Below are 7,500 nucleotides of genomic sequence, written 5' to 3'. Positions count from 1 at the left end.
GTGACCATCTCGAGTCCTAGCAATTTCTATGGCAATTTCTCTAAAAGTTCCTAAGATAGCGCTGAGTGCAACAAGTGATAGTAGCCCCGATTCTGTGGGGAACATGCAGATGTCACAGCCCGGCTAGCTCAGTCGGTAGAGCATGAGACTCTTAATCTCAGGGTCGTGGGTTCGAGCCCCACGTTGGGCGAAGTTGTGGTTTTTATGGCAATTTCTCTAAAAGTTCCTAAGATAATGCTGAGTGCAACAAGTGATAGTAGCCCCGATTCGGTGGGTAATATGCAGATGTCACAGCCCGGCTAGCTCAGTCGGTAGAGCATGAGGCTCTTAATCTCAGGTTCATGGGTTCGAGCCCCACATTGGGCGAAGATGTGGTTTTTATGGCAATTTCTCTAAAAGTTCCTAAGATAATTCTGAGTGCAACAAGTTATAGTAGCCCCGATTTTGCGGGGCACATGCAGGTATCACAGCCCAGCTAGCTCAGTCGGTAGAGCATGAGACTCTTAATCTCAGGGTCGTGGGTTCGAGCCCCACGTTGGGCGAAGATATCGTTTTTATGTCAACCTTTGAAAATTGCCGTTCACAGCCTATACCCGTATTTCTCCCAACACCAATAAGAGTAATAATATGAAAAAGCTAAAGGCGTTCAGCTTCAAATTAGCATGTATTTATACAGCATCCATTGCACTACTTATGAGCTTGACAGGTGTCATAGGCAGATTTCATGCCAGCTTTTTCTGATGTTTACTGGTGGGCCTAAGCTTAAACCTTCAGATGACAGAGCCTAGGGGAAATAATATGACAAAAGATTTTTCCCTTCTTTGATAAAGCTTTTGACTTCTTTCTTGTATGTCAAATGGAGCTGGTGACCATCTCGAGTCCTAGCAATTTCTCTAAACGTTCCTAAGATAGCGCTGAGTGCAACAAGTGATAGTAGCCCCGATTCTGTGGGTGTGTATGAAGATATCACAGCCCGGCTAGCTCAGTCGGTAGAGCATGAGACTCTTAATCTCAGGGTCGTGGGTTCGAGCCCCACGTTGGGCGAAGATGTGGATTTTATGGCAATTTCTCTAAAAGTTCCTAAGATACTGCTGAGTGCAACATGTGATAGTAGCCCCGATTTTGTGGGGGATATGCAGGTATCACAGTCCGGCTAGCTCAGTCGGTAGAGCATGAGACTCTTAATCTCCGGGTCGTGGGCTCGAGCCCCACGTTGGGCGAAGATCTCATTTTTATGTCAACCTTTGAAAATTGCCGTTCACAGCCTATACCCGTATTTCTCCCAACACCAATAAGAGTAATAATATGAAAAAGCTAAAGGCGTTCAGCTTCAAATTAGGATGTATTTATACTGCATCCATTGCACTACTTATGAGCTTGGCAGGTGTCATAGGCAGATTTCATGCCAGCTTTTTCTGATGTTTACTGGTGGGCCTAAGCTTAAACCTTCAGATGACAGAGCCTAGGGGAAATAATATGACAAAAGATTTTTCCCTTCTTTGATAAAGCTTTTGACTTCTTTCTTGTATGTCAAATGGAGCTGGTGACCATCTCGAGTCCTAGCAATTTCTCTAAACGTTCCTAAGATAGCGCTGAGTGCAACAAGTGATAGTAGCCCCGATTCTGTGGGTGTGTATGAAGATATCACAGCCCGGCTAGCTCAGTCGGTAGAGCATGAGACTCTTAATCTCAGGGTCGTGGGTTCGAGCCCCACGTTGGGCGAAGATGTGGATTTTATGGCAATTTCTCTAAAAGTTCCTAAGATACTGCTGAGTGCAACATGTGATAGTAGCCCCGATTTTGTGGGGGATATGCAGGTATCACAGTCCGGCTAGCTCAGTCGGTAGAGCATGAGACTCTTAATCTCCGGGTCGTGGGCTCGAGCCCCACGTTGGGCGAAGATCTCATTTTTATGTCAACCTTTGAAAATTGCCGTTCACAGCCTATACCCGTATTTCTCCCAACACCAATAAGAGTAATAATATGAAAAAGCTAAAGGCGTTCAGCTTCAAATTAGGATGTATTTATACTGCATCCATTGCACTACTTATGAGCTTGGCAGGTGTCATAGGCAGATTTCATGCCAGCTTTTTCTGATGTTTACTGGTGGGCCTAAGCTTAAACCTTCAGATGACAGAGCCTAGGGGAAATAATATGACAAAAGATTTTTCCCTTCTTTGATAAAGCTTTTGACTTCTTTCTTGTATGTCAAATGGAGCTGGTGACCATCTCGAGTCCTAGCAATTTCTATGGCAATTTCTCTAAAAGTTCCTAAGATAGCGCTGAGTGCAACAAGTGATAGTAGCCCCGATTCTGTGGGGAATATGCAGATGTCATAGCCCGGCTAGCTCAGTCGGTAGAGCATGAGACTCTTAATCTCAGGGTCGTGGGTTCGAGCCCCACGTTGGGCGAAGATGTGGTTTTTATGCCAATTTCTCTAAAAGTTCCTAAGATAATGCTGAGTGCAACAAGTGATAGTAGCCCCGATTCTGTGGGTAATATGCAGATATCACAGCCCGGCTGGCTCTGTCGGTAGAGCACGAGACTCTTAATCTCAGGGTCGTGGGTTCGAGCCCCACGTTGGGCGAAGATTTGGTTATTATGGCAATTTCTCTAAAAGTTCCTAAGATAATGCTGAGTGCAACAAGTGATAGTAGCCCCGATTCTGTGGGTAATATGCAGATATCACAGCCCGGCTAGCTCAGTCGGTAGAGCTTGAGACTCTTAATCTCAGGGTCGTGGGTTCGAGCCCCACGTTGGGCGAAGATGTGGTTTTTATGGCAATTTCTCTAAAAGTTCCTAAGATAATGCTGAGTGCAACAAGTTATAGTAGCCCCGATTTTGCGGGGCACATGCAGGTATCACAGCCCGGCTAGCTCAGTCGGTAGAACATGAGACTCTTAATCTCAGGGTCGTGGGTTCGAGCCCCACGTTGGGCGAAGATATCGTTTTTATGTCAACCTTTGAAAATTGCCATTCACAGCCTATGCCCGTATTTCTCCCAACACCAATAAGAGTAATAATATGAAAAAGCTAAAGGTGTTCAGCTTCAAATTAGGATGTATTTATACAGCATCCATTGCACTACTTATGAGCTTGACAGGTGTCATAGGCAGATTTCATGCCAGCTTTTTCTGATGTTTACTGGTGGGCCTAAGCTTAAACCTTCAGATGACAGAGCCTAGGGGAAATAATATGACAAAAGATTTTTCCCTTCTTTGATAAAGCTTTTGACTTCTTTCTTGTATGTCAAATGGAGCTGGTGACCATCTCGAGTCCTAGCAATTTCTCTAAACGTTCCTAAGATAGCTCTGAGTGCAACAAGTGATAGTAGCCCCGATTCTGTGGGGAATATGCGGATGTCACAGCCCGGCTAGCTCAGTCGGTAGAGCATGAGACTCTTAATCTCAGGGTCGTGGGTTCGAGCCCCACGTTGGGCGAAGATGTGGGTTTTATGGCAATTTCTCTAAAAGTTCCTAAGATAATGCTGAGTGCAACAAGTGATAGTAGCCCCGATTCCGTGGGTAACATGCAGATATCACAGCCCGGCTAGCTCAGTCGGTAGAGCATGAGACTCTTAATCTCAGGGCCGTGGGTTCGAGCCCCACGTTGGGCGAAGATATCATTTTTATGTCAACCTTTGAAAATTGCCGTTCACAGCCTATGCCTGTATTTCTCCCAACACCAATAAGAGTAATAATATGAAAAAGCTAAAGGCCTTCAGCTTCAAATTAGGATGTATTTATACAGCATCCATTGCACTACTTATGAGCTTGACAGGTGTCATAGGCAGATTTCATGCCAGCTTTTTCTGATGTTTACTGGTGGGCCTAAGCTTAAACCTTCAGATGACAGAGCCTAGGGGAAATAATATGACAAAAGATTTTTCCCTTCTTTGATAAAGCTTTTGACTTCTTTCTTGTATGTCAAATGGAGCTGGTGACCATCTCGAGTCCCAGCAATTTCTATGGCAATTTCTCCAAAAGTTCCTAAGATAGCGCTGAGTGCAACAAGTGATAGTAGCCCCGATTCTGTGGGGAATACACAGATGTCACAGCCCGGCTAGCTCAGTCGGTAGAGCATGAGACTCTTAATCTCAGGGTCGTGGGTTCGAGCCCCACGTTGGGCGAAGATGTGGTTTTTATGGCAATTTCTCTAAAAGTTCCTAAGATAATGCTGAGTGCAACAAGTGATAGTAGCCCCGATTCTGTGGGTAATATGCAGATATCACAGCCCGGCTAGCTCTGTCGGTAGAGCATGAGACTCTTAATCTCAGGGTCGTGGGTTCGAGCCCCACGTTGGGCGAAGATTTGGTTTTTATGGCAATTTCTCTAAAAGTTCCTAAGATAATGCTGAGTGCAACAAGTGATAGTAGCCCCGATTCTGTGGGTAATATGCAGATCTCACAGCCCGGCTAGCTCAGTCGGTAGAGCATGAGACTCTTAATCTAAGGGTCGTGGGTTCGAGCCCCACGTTGGGCGAAGATGTGGTTTTTATGGCCATTTCTCTAAAAGTTCCTAAGATAATGCTGAGTGCAACAAGTTATAGTAGCCCCGATTTTGCGGGGCACATGCAGGTATCACAGCCCGGCTAGCTCAGTCGGTAGAGCATGAAACTCTTAATCTCAGGGTCGTGGGTTCGAGCCCCACGTTGGGCGAAGATATCGTTTTTATGTCAACCTTTGAAAATTGCCGTTCACAGCCTTTGCCCGTATTTCTCCCAACACCAATAAGAGTAATAATATCAAAAAGCTAAAGGCGTTCAGCTTCAAATTAGGATGTATTTATACAGCATCCATTGCACTACTTATGAGCTTGACAGGTGTCATAGGCAGATTTCATGCCAGCTTTTTCTGATGTTTACTGGTGGGCCTAAGCTTCAACCTTCAGATGACAGAGCCTAGGGGAAATAATATGACAAAAGATTTTTCCCTTCTTTGATAAAGCTTTTGACTTGTTTCTTGTATGTCAAATGGAGCTGGCGACCATCTCGAGTCCTAGCAATTTCTCTAAACGTTCCTAAGATAGCGCTGAGTGCAACAAGTGATAGTAGCCCCGATTCTGTGGGGAATATGCGGATGTCACAGCCCGGCTAGCTCAGTCGGTAGAGCATGAGACTCTTAATCTCAGGGTCGTGGGTTCGAGCCCCACGTTGGGCGAGGATGTGGTTTTTATGGCAATTTCTCTAAAAGTTCCTAAGATAATGCTGAGTGCAACAAGTGATAGCAGCCCCGATTCTGTGGGTAATATGCAGTTATCACAGCCCGGCTATCTCAGTCGGTAGAGCATGAGACTCTTAATCTCAGGGTCGCGGGTTTGAGCCCCACGTTGGGCGAAGATGTGTTTTTTATGGCAATTTCTCTAAAAGTTCCTAAGATAATGCTGAGTGCAACAAGTGATAGTAGCCCCGATTCTGTGGGTAATATGCAGATATCACAGCCCGGCTAGTTCAGTCGGTAGAGCATGAGACTCTTAATCTCAGGATCGTGGGTTCGAGCCCCACGTTGGGCGAAGATATCATTTTTATGTCAACCTTTGAAAATTGCCGTTCACAGCCTATGCCCGTATTTCTCCCAACACCAATAAGAGTAATAATATGAAAAAGCTAAAGGCGTTCAGCTTCAAATTAGGATGTATTTATACAGCATCCATTGCACTACTTATGAGCTTGACAGTTGTCATAGGCAGATTTCATGCCAGCTTTTTCTGATGTTTACTGGTGGGCCTAAGCTTAAACCTTCAGATGACAGAGCCTAGGGGAAATAATATGACAAAAGATTTTTCCCTTCTTTGATAAAGCTTTTGACTTCTTTCTTGTATGTCAAATGGAGCTGGTGACCATCTCGAGTCCTAGCAATTTCTATGGCAATTTCTCTAAAAGTTCCTAAGATAGCGCTGAGTGCAACAAGTGATAGTAGCCCCGATTCTGTGGGGAACATGCAGATGTCACAGCCCGGCTAGCTCAGTCGGTAGAGCATGAGACTCTTAATCTCAGGGTCGTGGGTTCGAGCCCCACGTTGGGCGAAGTTGTGGTTTTTATGGCAATTTCTCTAAAAGTTCCTAAGATAATGCTGAGTGCAACAAGTGATAGTAGCCCCGATTCGGTGGGTAATATGCAGATATCACAGCCCGGCTAGCTCAGTCGGTAGAGCATGAGGCTCTTAATCTCAGGTTCATGGGTTCGAGCCCCACATTGGGGCGAAGATGTGGTTTTTATGGCAATTTCTCTAAAAGTTCCTAAGATAATTCTGAGTGCAACAAGTTATAGTAGCCCCGATTTTGCGGGGCACATGCAGGTATCACAGCCCAGCTAGCTCAGTCGGTAGAGCATGAGACTCTTAATCTCAGGGTCGTGGGTTCGAGCCCCACGTTGGGCGAAGATATCGTTTTTATGTCAACCTTTGAAAATTGCCGTTCACAGCCTATACCCGTATTTCTCCCAACACCAATAAGAGTAATAATATGAAAAAGCTAAAGGCGTTCAGCTTCAAATTAGCATGTATTTATACAGCATCCATTGCACTACTTATGAGCTTGACAGGTGTCATAGGCAGATTTCATGCCAGCTTTTTCTGATGTTTACTGGTAGGCCTAAGCTTAAACCTTCAGATGACAGAGCCTAGGGGAAATAATATGACAAAAGATTTTTCCCTTCTTTGATAAAGCTTTTGACTTCTTTCTTGTATGTCAAATGGAGCTGGTGACCATCTCGAGTCCTAGCAATTTCTCTAAACGTTCCTAAGATAGCGCTGAGTGCAACAAGTGATAGTAGCCCCGATTCTGTGGGTGTGTATGAAGATATCACAGCCCGGCTAGCTCAGTCGGTAGAGCATGAGATTCTTAATCTCAGGGTCGTGGGTTCGAGCCCCACGTTGGGCGAAGATGTGGATTTTATGGCAATTTCTCTAAAAGTTCCTAAGATACTGCTGAGTGCAACATGTGATAGTAGCCCCGATTTTGTGGGGGATATGCAGGTATCACAGTCCGGCTAGCTCAGTCGGTAGAGCATGAGACTCTTAATCTCCGGGTCGTGGGCTCGAGCCCCACGTTGGGCAAAGATCTCATTTTTATGTCAACCTTTGAAAATTGCCGTTCACAGCCTATACCCGTATTTCTCCCAACACCAATAAGAGTAATAATATGAAAAAGCTAAAGGCGTTCAGCTTCAAATTAGGATGTATTTATACAGCATCCATTGCACTACTTATGAGCTTGGCAGGTGTCATAGGCAGATTTCATGCCAGCTTTTTCTGATGTTTACTGGTGGGCCTAAGCTTAAACCTTCAGATGACAGAGCCTAGGGGAAATAATATGACAAAAGATTTTTCCCTTCTTTGATAAAGCTTTTGACTTCTTTCTTGTATGTCAAATGGAGCTGGTGACCATCTCGAGTCCTAGCAATTTCTCTAAACGTTCCTAAGATAGCGCTGAGTGCAACAAGTGATAGTAGCCCCGATTCTGTGGGGAATATGCGGACGTCACAGCCCGGCTAGCTCAGTCG

The 7,500-nt window shown here is 45.0% G+C and overlaps 1 protein-coding gene and 13 non-coding genes across 14 annotated transcripts in view; 13 read left to right on the top strand and 1 right to left on the bottom strand.

The window, feature by feature from the left end:
- Positions 1–7,500, bottom strand: part of TPO (thyroid peroxidase) — a 132,734-nt gene that overhangs the window by 28,360 nt on the left and 96,874 nt on the right. The gene's annotated exons all lie outside the window — the stretch shown is intronic.
- TRNAK-CUU (transfer RNA lysine (anticodon CUU)) lies at positions 118–190 on the top strand. Its single transcript has one exon. It is a non-coding gene; the product is annotated as a tRNA-Lys (tRNA).
- On the top strand, positions 470–542 carry TRNAK-CUU (transfer RNA lysine (anticodon CUU)). Its single transcript has one exon. It is a non-coding gene; the product is annotated as a tRNA-Lys (tRNA).
- TRNAK-CUU (transfer RNA lysine (anticodon CUU)) lies at positions 972–1,044 on the top strand. Its single transcript has one exon. It is a non-coding gene; the product is annotated as a tRNA-Lys (tRNA).
- On the top strand, positions 1,650–1,722 carry TRNAK-CUU (transfer RNA lysine (anticodon CUU)). The gene has a single exon. It is a non-coding gene; the product is annotated as a tRNA-Lys (tRNA).
- Positions 2,339–2,411, top strand: TRNAK-CUU (transfer RNA lysine (anticodon CUU)). Its single transcript has one exon. It is a non-coding gene; the product is annotated as a tRNA-Lys (tRNA).
- TRNAK-CUU (transfer RNA lysine (anticodon CUU)) lies at positions 2,691–2,763 on the top strand. The gene has a single exon. It is a non-coding gene; the product is annotated as a tRNA-Lys (tRNA).
- Positions 3,368–3,440, top strand: TRNAK-CUU (transfer RNA lysine (anticodon CUU)). The gene has a single exon. It is a non-coding gene; the product is annotated as a tRNA-Lys (tRNA).
- TRNAK-CUU (transfer RNA lysine (anticodon CUU)) lies at positions 3,544–3,616 on the top strand. The gene has a single exon. It is a non-coding gene; the product is annotated as a tRNA-Lys (tRNA).
- TRNAK-CUU (transfer RNA lysine (anticodon CUU)) lies at positions 4,057–4,129 on the top strand. The gene has a single exon. It is a non-coding gene; the product is annotated as a tRNA-Lys (tRNA).
- Positions 5,086–5,158, top strand: TRNAK-CUU (transfer RNA lysine (anticodon CUU)). The gene has a single exon. It is a non-coding gene; the product is annotated as a tRNA-Lys (tRNA).
- TRNAK-CUU (transfer RNA lysine (anticodon CUU)) lies at positions 5,951–6,023 on the top strand. Its single transcript has one exon. It is a non-coding gene; the product is annotated as a tRNA-Lys (tRNA).
- Positions 6,304–6,376, top strand: TRNAK-CUU (transfer RNA lysine (anticodon CUU)). Its single transcript has one exon. It is a non-coding gene; the product is annotated as a tRNA-Lys (tRNA).
- Positions 6,806–6,878, top strand: TRNAK-CUU (transfer RNA lysine (anticodon CUU)). Its single transcript has one exon. It is a non-coding gene; the product is annotated as a tRNA-Lys (tRNA).

This window comes from Spea bombifrons, chromosome 3 (genome assembly GCF_027358695.1).
Source record: "Spea bombifrons isolate aSpeBom1 chromosome 3, aSpeBom1.2.pri, whole genome shotgun sequence".
Taxonomy (NCBI): Eukaryota; Metazoa; Chordata; class Amphibia; order Anura; family Pelobatidae; genus Spea; species Spea bombifrons.
The sequence above is the reverse complement of the archived record's forward strand: the minus strand, read 5'-3'. Positions and strand labels throughout refer to the sequence as shown.